The sequence below is a fragment of the Symphalangus syndactylus genome, chromosome 5 (genome assembly GCF_028878055.3).
Source record: "Symphalangus syndactylus isolate Jambi chromosome 5, NHGRI_mSymSyn1-v2.1_pri, whole genome shotgun sequence".
NCBI classification, from domain to species: domain Eukaryota; kingdom Metazoa; phylum Chordata; class Mammalia; order Primates; family Hylobatidae; genus Symphalangus; species Symphalangus syndactylus.
The window spans coordinates 78,782,716-78,800,183 of record NC_072427.2 but is presented as its reverse complement, the minus strand read 5'-3'; the positions used below and the strand labels follow the sequence as shown (position 1 = coordinate 78,800,183).

The window sequence follows — 17,468 nt, the reverse complement described above, 5'->3', positions numbered from 1 at the left end:
CACAGAAACTCACTAAGACAGGACTTCAGCAGCCTTTTGCGTTTGGACAAGTCAGCATAAATAAAGAATGACAAGGCAGCAGCAAGAGCTTCAACTACAGAGAAGTGAAGGCATAAGATACTATGAGGAGAGTGAGCAACTTTCCAAAAGCTAGTTAAATGTGCTTATACCAACTGAAATGTCGAAGAAAGTCTAGCAGGAAGGAGCTCTTGGCCTTTTGGAACATCAATGAGACATAGTTGCCACAGTCACTAGGTCTAGCACTTAGACCTGCAAGGAAGGGCAATAAGCATTAGGTAATCCTTGAATTTGAATTCTTTCACTAACTAAAGAGTAATTTACTGGAAAAAAAAAAAAAAGAAAAAGAGAGAAGCAATGGGAAGCAGGAGGGGACCTGTGCCACAGTCCAAGCCACAGCTTGAAATCCCTGCCACAGGAGCAAGGAGCTTTCTGCAAGATTCACCCCACCCCCAACCCTCCACCGCCCAGGTAGTCCTGACCCAGTTGGCCCTGCACGCGACCGCAGCCGCAGTCCGGCGAAGTCCCTTTGGTTTCCTGACATTCCTTACAGCCAGAAGATTCAGGGAGAGAGTCGGCCTATGAGCAGAGGAGAGGATGTCCCTCAAGAGTGACACAGGAAGTGCAGAGGAAATGCGACAGCACCTGTCCTGGTAGACAAGGCCAGTGACGGTCGCCCAGCGCTGATTCTAGGATGCTAGGGCAATCCGCCCTGTGGACCCCGTGGAGAGGTCAGGCCGGAGCCTCGGAGGCCGGACACCCAAGGGCTGCCACGGAGGACTGCTGCGTTGCCCAGCGTCAGGGACTGGTTTGTAAGACAACCGTGGGAACCACAGTGACAGGAGAATCAGCTAGCTCCTCGCGCATGCGCACTGGCTGGGCCAACTCGCGCTCCGCTGCCAGCAGTCAGGCCTCGTCCCCTTTAAATAAGGGCAGCTGCGCCCCAGCAGAAGGGGATCCTGCTGCAGCCCCGGCGCTGCGGCTGGATCCGGGGTCCAGTTTGGGGCCGCGTGGGGGATGGGGGCGCGGGTGTCCCAGGGCCGAGCACCCAAGAGTCCGGTGTTCAGGACCTCCCTGAGCCGAGTTCCACCGATGCAGCGTGAGCTTCAGGGCGCCTGCAGGGTTCTCAGGACTCCTCTTCAGATGTGACTTTGGACCCCTCCGAGTGAGAATGGATGGGCTCACCACATGTGGTGAGGCGGGCCAGGGCCTCGCTGCAGCACAGAAGGATCCCATGGCCCTCGAGGCGTGGTGTCAGGTGAAAATTCACTGATCCGTGAGCCCTCTGCCTCCCTCCTCCTTTGAAAGAGCAGTGGACCGCCCCGCTTCTAAAAGCCCTGGGGCTCCTGCAAGCCGACACCGCTTTCCAGGACACGTGCAGACAGGGACCCGGCAAATCCGAGTAGAGACTAGGCGATCAGGCGCGCACTGACGTATCCTAGAGCTGATGGGGCGAATGCATGTCACCGGAGGCATATGGGGCGATAGCGAAACCAAGAAGGGTGTCCAGACATGTGCCCGGAGGCAAGGGGGAACAAGTGGCCTTTCCCTGAGTGCCAAGGGAAATGAAAGAAGACCTGGGATCCAGGAGGGGCCTGTGCCTCCGGCCAAGCCACAGTTTGAAATGCCTGCCAGAGGAGCAAAGAGCTTTCCGCAAGATTAACCCCACCCCCAACCCTTCACGCCCAGGCAGCCCTGACGCATCCTCCCCTGCACGCGACCCCAGCCGCAGTCCGGCGCAGTACCTTTGGTTTCCTGACATTCCTTACAGCCAGAAGATTCAGGGAGACAGTCCGCCTATGAGCAGAGGAGAGGATGTCCCTCAAGAGTGACACGGGAATTGCAGAGGAGATTCGACAGCACCTGTCCTAGAAGACAAGGCCTGTCAACGTCGCCCAGCGCTGATTCTAGGATTCTAGGGGAATCCGCCCTGTGGACCCCATGGAGAGGTCAGGCCGGAGCCTCGGAGGCTGGACACCCAAGGGCTGCCGCGGAGGACTGCTGCGTTGCCCAGCCTCAGGGACTGGTTTCTAAGACAACCGTGGGAACCACTGTGACGGGAGAATCCGCTCGCTCCTCGCGCATGCGCACTGGCTGGGCCAACTCGCGCTCCGCTCCCAGCAGTCAGGCCCCGTCCCCTTTAAATAAGGGCAGCTGCGCCCCAGCAGAGGGGGATTCTGCTGCAGCCCCGGCGCTGCGGCTGGATCCGGGGTCCAGTTTGGGGCCGGATGGGGGAGGGGGCCGCGCGTGTCCCAGGGCCCAGCACCCAAGAGTCCGGTGTTCGGGACCTCCTTGAGCCGAGTTCCACCGACGCAGCGGGAGCTTCAGGGTGCCTGCAGGGTTCTCAGGACTCCTCTTCAGATGTGACTTTGGACCCCTCCGAGTGAGAAAGGATGGGCTCACCACATGTGGTGAGGCGGGCCAGGGCCTCGCTGCAGCACAGAATGATCCCATGGCCCTCGAGGCGTGGTGTCAGCTGAAAATTCACTGATCCGTGAGCCCTCTGCCTCCCTCTTCCGTTGAAAGAGCAGTGGCCCGCCCCGCTTCTGAAAGCCCTGGGGCTCCTGCAAGCCGACACCGCTTTCCAGGACACGTGCGTGCAGACAAGGACCGGGCCAAACCGAGGTGGAGACGAGGCGATGAGGCGCGCACTGACGTATCCCAGAGCAGACGGCGTGAATGCCTGTCACCGGGGGCACGTGGGGCGATGGCGAAACCAACAAAGGTGTCCAGGCGTGTGCCCGGTGGCGAGCGGGAAGGAGTGGCCTTTCCCTGAGTGCCAAGGGAAATGAAAGGAGACCTGGGGAACTCGAGTTGGAAGAGCCGAGTCCGGACTCACAATGAAGCTGAAACCGCCACCCTGTCTTCCCCAGCCCGACTCCGGCCGTCGCCTTCGCCGCCGGGGGGAGGAGGGCCATGATCCAAAGGAATCAGAGCGGTTGAGAAAACGTTTTACTGGTGATCTGAGCTTGGAAACTACAGATGACAGTTTAAGAGCACATTCGGAGAAATGGGGCACACTCACAGATTCTGTGGTAATGAGAGACCCCCCATACAAATCGTTCCAGGGGCTTTGGTTTTGTGACTTATTCTTGTGTTGAAGAGGCGGATGCAGCCATGTGTGCTGGACCACACAAGGTTGATGGGCGTGTAGTGGAACCAAAGAGAGCTGTTTCTGGAGAGGATTCTGTAAAGCCTGGTGCCCATCTAACACTGAAAACAATTTTTGTTGGTGGTATTTAAGAAGATACAGAAGAATATAATTTGAGAGACTACGTTGAAAAGTACGGCAAGATGGAAACCATAGAAGTTCTGTGAGACGGGCAGAGTGGACAAAAGAGAGGATTTGCTTTTGTAACTTTTGACGATCATGACACAGTTGATAAAATTGTTGTTCAGCAATACCACACTATTAATGGGCATAATTATGAAGCGAAAAAGGCCCTCTCTAAACAAGAGATGCAGTCTGCAGGATCACACAGAGGTCGTGGAGGTGGATCTGGCAATTTTATGGGTCGCGCGGGAAACTTTGGAGGTGGCGGAGGTAATTTTGGCCGTGGTGGAAACTTTGGTGGAAGAGGATGCTATGGTGGTGGAGGTGGTGGCAGCAGAGGTAGTTATGGAGGAGGTGATGGTGGATATAGTGTATCTGGAGGAGATGGTGGCAACTATGGCGGTGGTCCTGGTTATAGAAGTAGAGGGGGCTATGGTGGTGGTGGACCAGGATACGGAAACCAAGGTGGTGCACACGGTGGAGGTGGTGGAGGATATGACGGTTACAATGAAGGAGGAAGTTTTGGCGGTGGCAACTACGGTGGTGGTGGCAACTCTAATGATTTTGGAAGTTATAGTGGACAACAGCAATCAAATTATGGACCCAGGGAAGGGGGCAGTTTTGGTGGAAGAGGCTCGGGCAGTCCCTATGGTGGTGGTTATGGATCTGGTGGTGGAAGTGGTGGATATGGTAGCAGCAGGTTCTAAAAACAGCAGAAAAGGGCTACAGTTCTTAGCAGGAGAGAGAGCGAGGAGTTGTCAGGAAAGCTGCAGGTTACTTTGCGACAGGCCTCCCAAAAGCGTTAGAGGAACTGTAAAAATCCGCCACAGAAGGAATGATGATCCATAGTCAGAAAAGTGAGTGCAGCTTAAACAGGGAACCCTTCTGGTTCAGGACTGTCGCAGCCACAGTTCGCAAAAAGTGCAGCTATTGATTAATGCAATGTAGTGTCAATTAGATGTACATTCCTGAGGTCTTTTATCTGTTGTAGCTTTGTCTTTTTCTTTTTCTTTTCATTACATCAGGTATATTGCCCTGTAAATTGTGGTAGTGGTACCAGGAATAGAAAATTAAGGAATTTTTAACTTGTCAATATTTGTGTAGTTCAGTTTTTCTACATTTTAGTACAGAAACTTTAACAAAATGCAGTTTCCAAGGTGTTTCCCTGTGAGTTAACAAGCAAAGAAGATCGTTGTTAATTACTACTTTGTAGGAATGTTGCTGAAGTTAACTGTGAAGAAACACCTGCCGACTTGCAGTTTAAGGGGAATCTATTCTCCCCATTTCCAAAGCATGATATGAATGGGCGCGGACATGTGGAGAGAATAGATCATTTGTGTGTTTGCAATGTGTGTTTTAGATAAATAGGGTTGTGTATTTAAATTAGCATTTGTGAATTTAATAGCATTAAGGTTACTTTCAAATGAGAAAAATGTCAACATTTCTATTTGGTTTTGTGCATTTTCTTTTAAAATGTAATCATGATTTTAGTGTGTTAGACTTGCTGAGTCCTAGCCGTGTTTAGAACATCTCTATTCTACATTTATCTTGGTCAGATTTGAACTGCAGCCATAGGTTTTGGGTGTAAGGAGGGTTTAGTGCCCTCCATTTATATTCTGAAAAGGGAGAGTGGATGTTTTCCCTCTCCTACATTAGAAACCATTCTTAAAACCTGTTGAAAATATAGAACCATTAGGCCTGCTATATCTGAGCAAATTAGTGGGTACCTTTTTTTTTCTTCTTTGAAGCACAAGCACCCCATAAATCTTGAGTTACTTTCCTTAAATTCTTTTTTTTTTTGATATAAGTTTTCAGAGCAAGAGAATAAAAGTCATGTGTTATTAAACCCGTAAGTGGCTGGCATGCTTTCCTGTTTGTATTCTATTCCTTTTGCTGGATGAAACCAAGGATAGTTTAGGTATAATTGTCCAAAATAACCTAACTGCAGCAGAAATGTAGCACAGTTGCTTAGTACAGGCTTCTCACTTCTTACAGACCTGAATTCAAACTTGGATAGTCTGAGTTCTTAAGTTCCCAAAGAACACACGGTCATTTCTTGTTTACATTTCAACATAAATCATGTTGTCACCAATGATTTTGGAAGGCCCTGTTAGAGAAGAGTTTTAGTTACTTAGGTCGTATATTCGTATATTAATATAAACAAATGTCTAGTGTTTTGCTCCCGCGAGTGCTTACAATTTCATTCGAACCCTGAGTATGTGCCCTACCGTTACTCTTTCTTTGGTAGTTATACGTTGAATTCAAGTCTTTTTTGTTTGAAGAAGTACTAAGCAAACAAGCAATCAGAAGGGGAATGGGGCGTGCTAGTGTTTGAAAATGCTCTCTTGTTGCTCTAATTCTGGGCCTCTGTGCATGAATATTTGGATGCGTGCTGTGCCAGCATGGAAATTGGTCTTCACACACACTGCGGTTTTCCAGAAACATTCACAAACCAACAAATGGAACAGACATTCCATTTGTTAATGGGCATATATGTGAAGAGCAGTGTCGAAAATAGGCTAATATTAGGAAGTGGTTAAGTCCTTAATTACTTCAAGCGTGGTTATATAATGGACACTGTCAATGTTCATAACTTAAACCTGGGTACCCAGTCAAAATAATGCTTGGGAAATATTAAAATTCAGCTCAATTGTCTCACGTTCCTTTATTCATATAAATAAAGTTGAAAGGAATGGGGGAGATGAACATTTCCCGTTTTATGTTTGCGAAATGGTTTGACACAAACTTGACAGTATCTTTCAATGGCATGAGGTTAATTGTACAGTTAAACAACTTTCTATCCTCTGGAACTAGTATTATAGTGAAAATCTTTACAGTAAGTTGATGTTTACAACCTATAAGCAGGTGAAATCTCTGTATGTGACCTGTTTATCAGTTGTATTATCTTAGCTCTTGTGAACAGTGTGGAAAAGTAAGCCGTGAGGAGGGCGATGTAACCAGCTTTAAAGGACCTAAGGTGTGCTTTTTAAGCACACCCTGGATCACAGAAACTCACTAAGACAGGACTTCAGCAGCCTTTTGCGTTTGGACAAGTCAGCATAAATAAAGAATGACAAGGCAGCAGCAAGAGCTTCAACTACAGAGAAGTGAAGGCATAAGATACTATGAGGAGAGTGAGCAACTTTCCAAAAGCTAGTTAAATGTGCTTATACCAACTGAAATGTCGAAGAAAGTCTAGCAGGAAGGAGCTCTTGGCCTTTTGGAACATCAATGAGACATAGTTGCCACAGTCACTAGGTCTAGCACTTAGACCTGCAAGGAAGGGCAATAAGCATTAGGTAATCCTTGAATTTGAATTCTTTCACTAACTAAAGAGTAATTTACTGGAAAAAAAAAAAAAAAGAAAAAGAGAGAAGCAATGGGAAGCAGGAGGGGACCTGTGCCACAGTCCAAGCCACAGCTTGAAATCCCTGCCACAGGAGCAAGGAGCTTTCTGCAAGATTCACCCCACCCCCAACCCTCCACCGCCCAGGTAGTCCTGACCCAGTTGGCCCTGCACGCGACCGCAGCCGCAGTCCGGCGAAGTCCCTTTGGTTCCCTGACATTCCTTACAGCCAGAAGATTCAGGGAGAGAGTCGGCCTATGAGCAGAGGAGAGGATGTCCCTCAAGAGTGACACAGGAAGTGCAGAGGAAATGCGACAGCACCTGTCCTGGTAGACAAGGCCAGTGACGGTCGCCCAGCGCTGATTCTAGGATGCTAGGGCAATCCGCCCTGTGGACCCCGTGGAGAGGTCAGGCCGGAGCCTCGGAGGCCGGACACCCAAGGGCTGCCACGGAGGACTGCTGCGTTGCCCAGCGTCAGGGACTGGTTTGTAAGACAACCGTGGGAACCACAGTGACAGGAGAATCAGCTAGCTCCTCGCGCATGCGCACTGGCTGGGCCAACTCGCACTCCGCTGCCAGTAGTCAGGCCTCGTCCCCTTTAAATAAGGGCAGCTGCGCCCCAGCAGAAGGGGATCCTGCTGCAGCCCCGGCGCTGCGGCTGGATCCGGGGTCCAGTTTGGGGCCGCGTGGGGGATGGGGGCGCGGGTGTCCCAGGGCCGAGCACCCAAGAGTCCGGTGTTCAGGACCTCCCTGAGCCGAGTTCCACCGATGCAGCGTGAGCTTCAGGGCGCCTGCAGGGTTCTCAGGACTCCTCTTCAGATGTGACTTTGGACCCCTCCGAGTGAGAATGGATGGGCTCACCACATGTGGTGAGGCGGGCCAGGGCCTCGCTGCAGCACAGAAGGATCCCATGGCCCTCGAGGCGTGGTGTCAGGTGAAAATTCACTGATCCGTGAGCCCTCTGCCTCCCTCCTCCTTTGAAAGAGCAGTGGACCGCCCCGCTTCTAAAAGCCCTGGGGCTCCTGCAAGCCGACACCGCTTTCCAGGACACGTGCAGACAGGGACCCGGCAAATCCGAGTAGAGACGAGGCGATCAGGCGCGCACTGACGTATCCTAGAGCTGATGGCGCGAATGCATGTCACCGGAGGCATATGGGGCGATAGCGAAACCAAGAAGGGTGTCCAGACATGTGCCCGGAGGCAAGGGGGAACAAGTGGCCTTTCCCTGAGTGCCAAGGGAAATGAAAGAAGACCTGGGATCCAGGAGGGGCCTGTGCCTCCGGCCAAGCCACAGTTTGAAATGCCTGCCAGAGGAGCAAAGAGCTTTCCGCAAGATTAACCCCACCCCCAACCCTTCACGCCCAGGCAGCCCTGACGCATCCTCCCCTGCACGCGACCCCAGCCGCAGTCCGGCGCAGTACCTTTGGTTTCCTGACATTCCTTACAGCCAGAAGATTCAGGGAGACAGTCCGCCTATGAGCAGAGGAGAGGATGTCCCTCAAGAGTGACACGGGAATTGCAGAGGAGATTCGACAGCACCTGTCCTAGAAGACAAGGCCTGTCAACGTCGCCCAGCGCTGATTCTAGGATTCTAGGGGAATCCGCCCTGTGGACCCCATGGAGAGGTCAGGCCGGAGCCTCGGAGGCTGGACACCCAAGGGCTGCCGCGGAGGACTGCTGCGTTGCCCAGCCTCAGGGACTGGTTTCTAAGACAACCGTGGGAAGCACTGTGACGGGAGAATCCGCTCGCTCCTCGCGCATGCGCACTGGCTGGGCCAACTCGCGCTCCGCTCCCAGCAGTCAGGCCCCGTCCCCTTTAAATAAGGGCAGCTGCGCCCCAGCAGAGGGGGATCCTGCTGCAGCCCCGGCGCTGCGGCTGGATCCGGGGTCCAGTTTGGGGCCGGATGGGGGAGGGGGCCGCGCGTGTCCCAGGGCCCAGCACCCAAGAGTCCGGTGTTCGGGACCTCCTTGAGCCGAGTTCCACCGACGCAGCGGGAGCTTCAGGGTGCCTGCAGGGTTCTCAGGACTCCTCTTCAGATGTGACTTTGGACCCCTCCGAGTGAGAAAGGATGGGCTCACCACATGTGGTGAGGCGGGCCAGGGCCTCGCTGCAGCACAGAATGATCCCATGGCCCTCGAGGCGTGGTGTCAGCTGAAAATTCACTGATCCGTGAGCCCTCTGCCTCCCTCTTCCGTTGAAAGAGCAGTGGCCCGCCCCGCTTCTGAAAGCCCTGGGGCTCCTGCAAGCCGACACCGCTTTCCAGGACACGTGCGTGCAGACAAGGACCGGGCCAAACCGAGGTGGAGACGAGGCGATGAGGCGCGCACTGACGTATCCCAGAGCAGACGGCGTGAATGCCTGTCACCGGGGGCACGTGGGGCGATGGCGAAACCAACAAAGGTGTCCAGGCGTGTGCCCGGTGGCGAGCGGGAAGGAGTGGCCTTTCCCTGAGTGCCAAGGGAAATGAAAGGAGACCTGGGGAACTCGAGTTGGAAGAGCCGAGTCCGGACTCACAATGAAGCTGAAACCGCCACCCTGTCTTCCCCAGCCCGACTCCGGCCGTCGCCGTCGCCGCCGGGGGGAGGAGGGCCATGATCCAAAGGAATCAGAGCGGTTGAGAAAACGTTTTACTGGTGATCTGAGCTTGGAAACTACAGATGACAGTTTAAGAGCACATTCGGAGAAATGGGGCACACTCACAGATTCTGTGGTAATGAGAGACCCCCCATACAAATCGTTCCAGGGGCTTTGGTTTTGTGACTTATTCTTGTGTTGAAGAGGCGGATGCAGCCATGTGTGCTGGACCACACAAGGTTGATGGGCGTGTAGTGGAACCAAAGAGAGCTGTTTCTGGAGAGGATTCTGTAAAGCCTGGTGCCCATCTAACACTGAAAACAATTTTTGTTGGTGGTATTTAAGAAGATACAGAAGAATATAATTTGAGAGACTACGTTGAAAAGTACGGCAAGATGGAAACCATAGAAGTTCTGTGAGACGGGCAGAGTGGACAAAAGAGAGGATTTGCTTTTGTAACTTTTGACGATCATGACACAGTTGATAAAATTGTTGTTCAGCAATACCACACTATTAATGGGCATAATTATGAAGCGAAAAAGGCCCTCTCTAAACAAGAGATGCAGTCTGCAGGATCACACAGAGGTCGTGGAGGTGGATCTGGCAATTTTATGGGTCGCGCGGGAAACTTTGGAGGTGGCGGAGGTAATTTTGGCCGTGGTGGAAACTTTGGTGGAAGAGGATGCTATGGTGGTGGAGGTGGTGGCAGCAGAGGTAGTTATGGAGGAGGTGATAGTGGATATAGTGGATCTGGAGGAGATGGTGGCAACTATGGCGGTGGTCCTGGTTATAGAAGTAGAGGGGGCTATGGTGGTGGTGGACCAGGATACGGAAACCAAGGTGGTGCACACGGTGGAGGTGGTGGAGGATATGACGGTTACAATGAAGGAGGAAGTTTTGGCGGTGGCAACTACGGTGGTGGTGGCAACTCTAATGATTTTGGAAGTTATAGTGGACAACAGCAATCAAATTATGGACCCAGGGAAGGGGGCAGTTTTGGTGGAAGAGGCTCGGGCAGTCCCTATGGTGGTGGTTATGGATCTGGTGGTGGAAGTGGTGGATATGGTAGCAGCAGGTTCTAAAAACAGCAGAAAAGGGCTACAGTTCTTAGCAGGAGAGAGAGCGAGGAGTTGTCAGGAAAGCTGCAGGTTACTTTGCGACAGGCCTCCCAAAAGCGTTAGAGGAACTGTAAAAATCCGCCACAGAAGGAATGATGATCCATAGTCAGAAAAGTGAGTGCAGCTTAAACAGGGAACCCTTCTGGTTCAGGACTGTCGCAGCCACAGTTCGCAAAAAGTGCAGCTATTGATTAATGCAATGTAGTGTCAATTAGATGTACATTCCTGAGGTCTTTTATCTGTTGTAGCTTTGTCTTTTTCTTTTTCTTTTCATTACATCAGGTATATTGCCCTGTAAATTGTGGTAGTGGTACCAGGAATAGAAAATTAAGGAATTTTTAACTTGTCAATATTTGTGTAGTTCAGTTTTTCTACATTTTAGTACAGAAACTTTAACAAAATGCAGTTTCCAAGGTGTTTCCCTGTGAGTTAACAAGCAAAGAAGATCGTTGTTAATTACTACTTTGTAGGAATGTTGCTGAAGTTAACTGTGAAGAAACACCTGCCGACTTGCAGTTTAAGGGGAATCTATTCTCCCCATTTCCAAAGCATGATATGAATGGGCGCGGACATGTGGAGAGAATAGATCATTTGTGTGTTTGCAATGTGTGTTTTAGATAAATAGGGTTGTGTATTTAAATTAGCATTTGTGAATTTAATAGCATTAAGGTTACTTTCAAATGAGAAAAATGTCAACATTTCTATTTGGTTTTGTGCATTTTCTTTTAAAATGTAATCATGATTTTAGTGTGTTAGACTTGCTGAGTCCTAGCCGTGTTTAGAACATCTCTATTCTACATTTATCTTGGTCAGATTTGAACTGCAGCCATAGGTTTTGGGTGTAAGGAGGGTTTAGTGCCCTCCATTTATATTCTGAAAAGGGAGAGTGGATGTTTTCCCTCTCCTACATTAGAAACCATTCTTAAAACCTGTTGAAAATATAGAACCATTAGGCCTGCTATATCTGAGCAAATTAGTGGGTACCTTTTTTTTTCTTCTTTGAAGCACAAGCACCCCATAAATCTTGAGTTACTTTCCTTAAATTCTTTTTTTTTTTGATATAAGTTTTCAGAGCAAGAGAATAAAAGTCATGTGTTATTAAACCCGTAAGTGGCTGGCATGCTTTCCTGTTTGTATTCTATTCCTTTTGCTGGATGAAACCAAGGATAGTTTAGGTATAATTGTCCAAAATAACCTAACTGCAGCAGAAATGTAGCACAGTTGCTTAGTACAGGCTTCTCACTTCTTACAGACCTGAATTCAAACTTGGATAGTCTGAGTTCTTAAGTTCCCAAAGAACACACGGTCATTTCTTGTTTACATTTCAACATAAATCATGTTGTCACCAATGATTTTGGAAGGCCCTGTTAGAGAAGAGTTTTAGTTACTTAGGTCGTATATTCGTATATTAATATAAACAAATGTCTAGTGTTTTGCTCCCGCGAGTGCTTACAATTTCATTCGAACCCTGAGTATGTGCCCTACCGTTACTCTTTCTTTGGTAGTTATACGTTGAATTCAAGTCTTTTTTGTTTGAAGAAGTACTAAGCAAACAAGCAATCAGAAGGGGAATGGGGCGTGCTAGTGTTTGAAAATGCTCTCTTGTTGCTCTAATTCTGGGCCTCTGTGCATGAATATTTGGATGCGTGCTGTGCCAGCATGGAAATTGGTCTTCACACACACTGCGGTTTTCCAGAAACATTCACAAACCAACAAATGGAACAGACATTCCATTTGTTAATGGGCATATATGTGAAGAGCAGTGTCGAAAATAGGCTAATATTAGGAAGTGGTTAAGTCCTTAATTACTTCAAGCGTGGTTATATAATGGACACTGTCAATGTTCATAACTTAAACCTGGGTACCCAGTCAAAATAATGCTTGGGAAATATTAAAATTCAGCTCAATTGTCTCACGTTCCTTTATTCATATAAATAAAGTTGAAAGGAATGGGGGAGATGAACATTTCCCGTTTTATGTTTGCGAAATGGTTTGACACAAACTTGACAGTATCTTTCAATGGCATGAGGTTAATTGTACAGTTAAACAACTTTCTATCCTCTGGAACTAGTATTATAGTGAAAATCTTTACAGTAAGTTGATGTTTACAACCTATAAGCAGGTGAAATCTCTGTATGTGACCTGTTTATCAGTTGTATTATCTTAGCTCTTGTGAACAGTGTGGAAAAGTAAGCCGTGAGGAGGGCGATGTAACCAGCTTTAAAGGACCTAAGGTGTGCTTTTTAAGCACACCCTGGATCACAGAAACTCACTAAGACAGGACTTCAGCAGCCTTTTGCGTTTGGACAAGTCAGCATAAATAAAGAATGACAAGGCAGCAGCAAGAGCTTCAACTACAGAGAAGTGAAGGCATAAGATACTATGAGGAGAGTGAGCAACTTTCCAAAAGCTAGTTAAATGTGCTTATACCAACTGAAATGTCGAAGAAAGTCTAGCAGGAAGGAGCTCTTGGCCTTTTGGAACATCAATGAGACATAGTTGCCACAGTCACTAGGTCTAGCACTTAGACCTGCAAGGAAGGGCAATAAGCATTAGGTAATCCTTGAATTTGAATTCTTTCACTAACTAAAGAGTAATTTACTGGAAAAAAAAAAAAAAGAAAAAGAGAGAAGCAATGGGAAGCAGGAGGGGACCTGTGCCACAGTCCAAGCCACAGCTTGAAATCCCTGCCACAGGAGCAAGGAGCTTTCTGCAAGATTCACCCCACCCCCAACCCTCCACCGCCCAGGTAGTCCTGACCCAGTTGGCCCTGCACGCGACCGCAGCCGCAGTCCGGCGAAGTCCCTTTGGTTTCCTGACATTCCTTACAGCCAGAAGATTCAGGGAGAGAGTCGGCCTATGAGCAGAGGAGAGGATGTCCCTCAAGAGTGACACAGGAAGTGCAGAGGAAATGCGACAGCACCTGTCCTGGTAGACAAGGCCAGTGACGGTCGCCCAGCGCTGATTCTAGGATGCTAGGGCAATCCGCCCTGTGGACCCCGTGGAGAGGTCAGGCCGGAGCCTCGGAGGCCGGACACCCAAGGGCTGCCACGGAGGACTGCTGCGTTGCCCAGCGTCAGGGACTGGTTTGTAAGACAACCGTGGGAACCACAGTGACAGGAGAATCAGCTAGCTCCTCGCGCATGCGCACTGGCTGGGCCAACTCGCGCTCCGCTGCCAGCAGTCAGGCCTCGTCCCCTTTAAATAAGGGCAGCTGCGCCCCAGCAGAAGGGGATCCTGCTGCAGCCCCGGCGCTGCGGCTGGATCCGGGGTCCAGTTTGGGGCCGCGTGGGGGATGGGGGCGCGGGTGTCCCAGGGCCGAGCACCCAAGAGTCCGGTGTTCAGGACCTCCCTGAGCCGAGTTCCACCGATGCAGCGTGAGCTTCAGGGCGCCTGCAGGGTTCTCAGGACTCCTCTTCAGATGTGACTTTGGACCCCTCCGAGTGAGAATGGATGGGCTCACCACATGTGGTGAGGCGGGCCAGGGCCTCGCTGCAGCACAGAAGGATCCCATGGCCCTCGAGGCGTGGTGTCAGGTGAAAATTCACTGATCCGTGAGCCCTCTGCCTCCCTCCTCCTTTGAAAGAGCAGTGGACCGCCCCGCTTCTAAAAGCCCTGGGGCTCCTGCAAGCCGACACCGCTTTCCAGGACACGTGCAGACAGGGACCCGGCAAATCCGAGTAGAGACGAGGCGATCAGGCGCGCACTGACGTATCCTAGAGCTGATGGGGCGAATGCATGTCACCGGAGGCATATGGGGCGATAGCGAAACCAAGAAGGGTGTCCAGGCATGTGCCCGGAGGCAAGGGGGAACAAGTGGCCTTTCCCTGAGTGCCAAGGGAAATGAAAGAAGACCTGGGATCCAGGAGGGGCCTGTGCCTCCGGCCAAGCCACAGTTTGAAATGCCTGCCAGAGGAGCAAAGAGCTTTCCGCAAGATTAACCCCACCCCCAACCCTTCACGCCCAGGCAGCCCTGACGCATCCTCCCCTGCACGCGACCCCAGCCGCAGTCCGGCGCAGTACCTTTGGTTTCCTGACATTCCTTACAGCCAGAAGATTCAGGGAGACAGTCCGCCTATGAGCAGAGGAGAGGATGTCCCTCAAGAGTGACACGGGAATTGCAGAGGAGATTCGACAGCACCTGTCCTAGAAGACAAGGCCTGTCAACGTCGCCCAGCGCTGATTCTAGGATTCTAGGGGAATCCGCCCTGTGGACCCCATGGAGAGGTCAGGCCGGAGCCTCGGAGGCTGGACACCCAAGGGCTGCCGCGGAGGACTGCTGCGTTGCCCAGCCTCAGGGACTGGTTTCTAAGACAACCGTGGGAAGCACTGTGACGGGAGAATCCGCTCGCTCCTCGCGCATGCGCACTGGCTGGGCCAACTCGCGCTCCGCTCCCAGCAGTCAGGCCCCGTCCCCTTTAAATAAGGGCAGCTGCGCCCCAGCAGAGGGGGATCCTGCTGCAGCCCCGGCGCTGCGGCTGGATCCGGGGTCCAGTTTGGGGCCGGATGGGGGAGGGGGCCGCGCGTGTCCCAGGGCCCAGCACCCAAGAGTCCGGTGTTCGGGACCTCCTTGAGCCGAGTTCCACCGACGCAGCGGGAGCTTCAGGGTGCCTGCAGGGTTCTCAGGACTCCTCTTCAGATGTGACTTTGGACCCCTCCGAGTGAGAAAGGATGGGCTCACCACATGTGGTGAGGCGGGCCAGGGCCTCGCTGCAGCACAGAATGATCCCATGGCCCTCGAGGCGTGGTGTCAGCTGAAAATTCACTGATCCGTGAGCCCTCTGCCTCCCTCTTCCGTTGAAAGAGCAGTGGCCCGCCCCGCTTCTGAAAGCCCTGGGGCTCCTGCAAGCCGACACCGCTTTCCAGGACACGTGCGTGCAGACAAGGACCAGGCCAAACCGAGGTGGAGATGAGGCGATGAGGCGCGCACTGACGTATCCCAGAGCAGACGGCGTGAATGCCTGTCACCGGGGGCACGTGGGGCGATGGCGAAACCAACAAAGGTGTCCAGGCGTGTGCCCGGTGGCGAGCGGGAAGGAGTGGCCTTTCCCTGAGTGCCAAGGGAAATGAAAGGAGACCTGGGGAACTCGAGTTGGAAGAGCCGAGTCCGGACTCACAATGAAGCTGAAACCGCCACCCTGTCTTCCCCAGCCCGACTCCGGCCGTCGCCGTCGCCGCCGGGGGGAGGAGGGCCATGATCCAAAGGAATCAGAGCGGTTGAGAAAACGTTTTACTGGTGATCTGAGCTTGGAAACTACAGATGACAGTTTAAGAGCACATTCGGAGAAATGGGGCACACTCACAGATTCTGTGGTAATGAGAGACCCCCCATACAAATCGTTCCAGGGGCTTTGGTTTTGTGACTTATTCTTGTGTTGAAGAGGCGGATGCAGCCATGTGTGCTGGACCACACAAGGTTGATGGGCGTGTAGTGGAACCAAAGAGAGCTGTTTCTGGAGAGGATTCTGTAAAGCCTGGTGCCCATCTAACACTGAAAACAATTTTTGTTGGTGGTATTTAAGAAGATACAGAAGAATATAATTTGAGAGACTACGTTGAAAAGTACGGCAAGATGGAAACCATAGAAGTTCTGTGAGACGGGCAGAGTGGACAAAAGAGAGGATTTGCTTTTGTAACTTTTGACGATCATGACACAGTTGATAAAATTGTTGTTCAGCAATACCACACTATTAATGGGCATAATTATGAAGCGAAAAAGGCCCTCTCTAAACAAGAGATGCAGTCTGCAGGATCACACAGAGGTCGTGGAGGTGGATCTGGCAATTTTATGGGTCGCGCGGGAAACTTTGGAGGTGGCGGAGGTAATTTTGGCCGTGGTGGAAACTTTGGTGGAAGAGGATGCTATGGTGGTGGAGGTGGTGGCAGCAGAGGTAGTTATGGAGGAGGTGATGGTGGATATAGTGGATCTGGAGGAGATGGTGGCAACTATGGCGGTGGTCCTGGTTATAGAAGTAGAGGGGGCTATGGTGGTGGTGGACCAGGATACGGAAACCAAGGTGGTGCACACGGTGGAGGTGGTGGAGGATATGACGGTTACAATGAAGGAGGAAGTTTTGGCGGTGGCAACTACGGTGGTGGTGGCAACTCTAATGATTTTGGAAGTTATAGTGGACAACAGCAATCAAATTATGGACCCAGGGAAGGGGGCAGTTTTGGTGGAAGAGGCTCGGGCAGTCCCTATGGTGGTGGTTATGGATCTGGTGGTGGAAGTGGTGGATATGGTAGCAGCAGGTTCTAAAAACAGCAGAAAAGGGCTACAGTTCTTAGCAGGAGAGAGAGCGAGGAGTTGTCAGGAAAGCTGCAGGTTACTTTGCGACAGGCCTCCCAAAAGCGTTAGAGGAACTGTAAAAATCCGCCACAGAAGGAATGATGATCCATAGTCAGAAAAGTGAGTGCAGCTTAAACAGGGAACCCTTCTGGTTCAGGACTGTCGCAGCCACAGTTCGCAAAAAGTGCAGCTATTGATTAATGCAATGTAGTGTCAATTAGATGTACATTCCTGAGGTCTTTTATCTGTTGTAGCTTTGTCTTTTTCTTTTTCTTTTCATTACATCAGGTATATTGCCCTGTAAATTGTGGTAGTGGTACCAGGAATAGAAAATTAAGGAATTTTTAACTTGTCAATATTTGTGTAGTTCAGTTTTTCTACATTTTAGTACAGAAACTTTAACAAAATGCAGTTTCCAAGGTGTTTCCCTGTGAGTTAACAAGCAAAGAAGATCGTTGTTAATTACTACTTTGTAGGAATGTTGCTGAAGTTAACTGTGAAGAAACACCTGCTGACTTGCAGTTTAAGGGGAATCTATTCTCCCCATTTCCAAAGCATGATATGAATGGGCGCGGACATGTGGAGAGAATAGATCATTTGTGTGTTTGCAATGTGTGTTTTAGATAAATAGGGTTGTGTATTTAAATTAGCATTTGTGAATTTAATAGCATTAAGGTTACTTTCAAATGAGAAAAATGTCAACATTTCTATTTGGTTTTGTGCATTTTCTTTTAAAATGTAATCATGATTTTAGTGTGTTAGACTTGCTGAGTCCTAGCCGTGTTTAGAACATCTCTATTCTACATTTATCTTGGTCAGATTTGAACTGCAGCCATAGGTTTTGGGTG

General features: G+C 50.5%; 3 pseudogenes; all 3 read left to right on the top strand.

Moving 5' to 3' along the window:
* The first annotated feature begins 2,858 nt into the window (after nt 1–2,858).
* LOC129481878 (heterogeneous nuclear ribonucleoprotein A3-like) lies at nt 2,859–3,978 on the top strand (annotated as a pseudogene).
* Nucleotides 3,979–9,110: 5,132 nt separating this feature from the next.
* On the top strand, nt 9,111–10,295 carry LOC134736730 (heterogeneous nuclear ribonucleoprotein A3-like; annotated as a pseudogene).
* Nucleotides 10,296–15,405: 5,110 nt separating this feature from the next.
* Nucleotides 15,406–16,590, top strand: LOC129481862 (heterogeneous nuclear ribonucleoprotein A3-like; annotated as a pseudogene).
* Nucleotides 16,591–17,468: the final 878 nt, after the last annotated feature.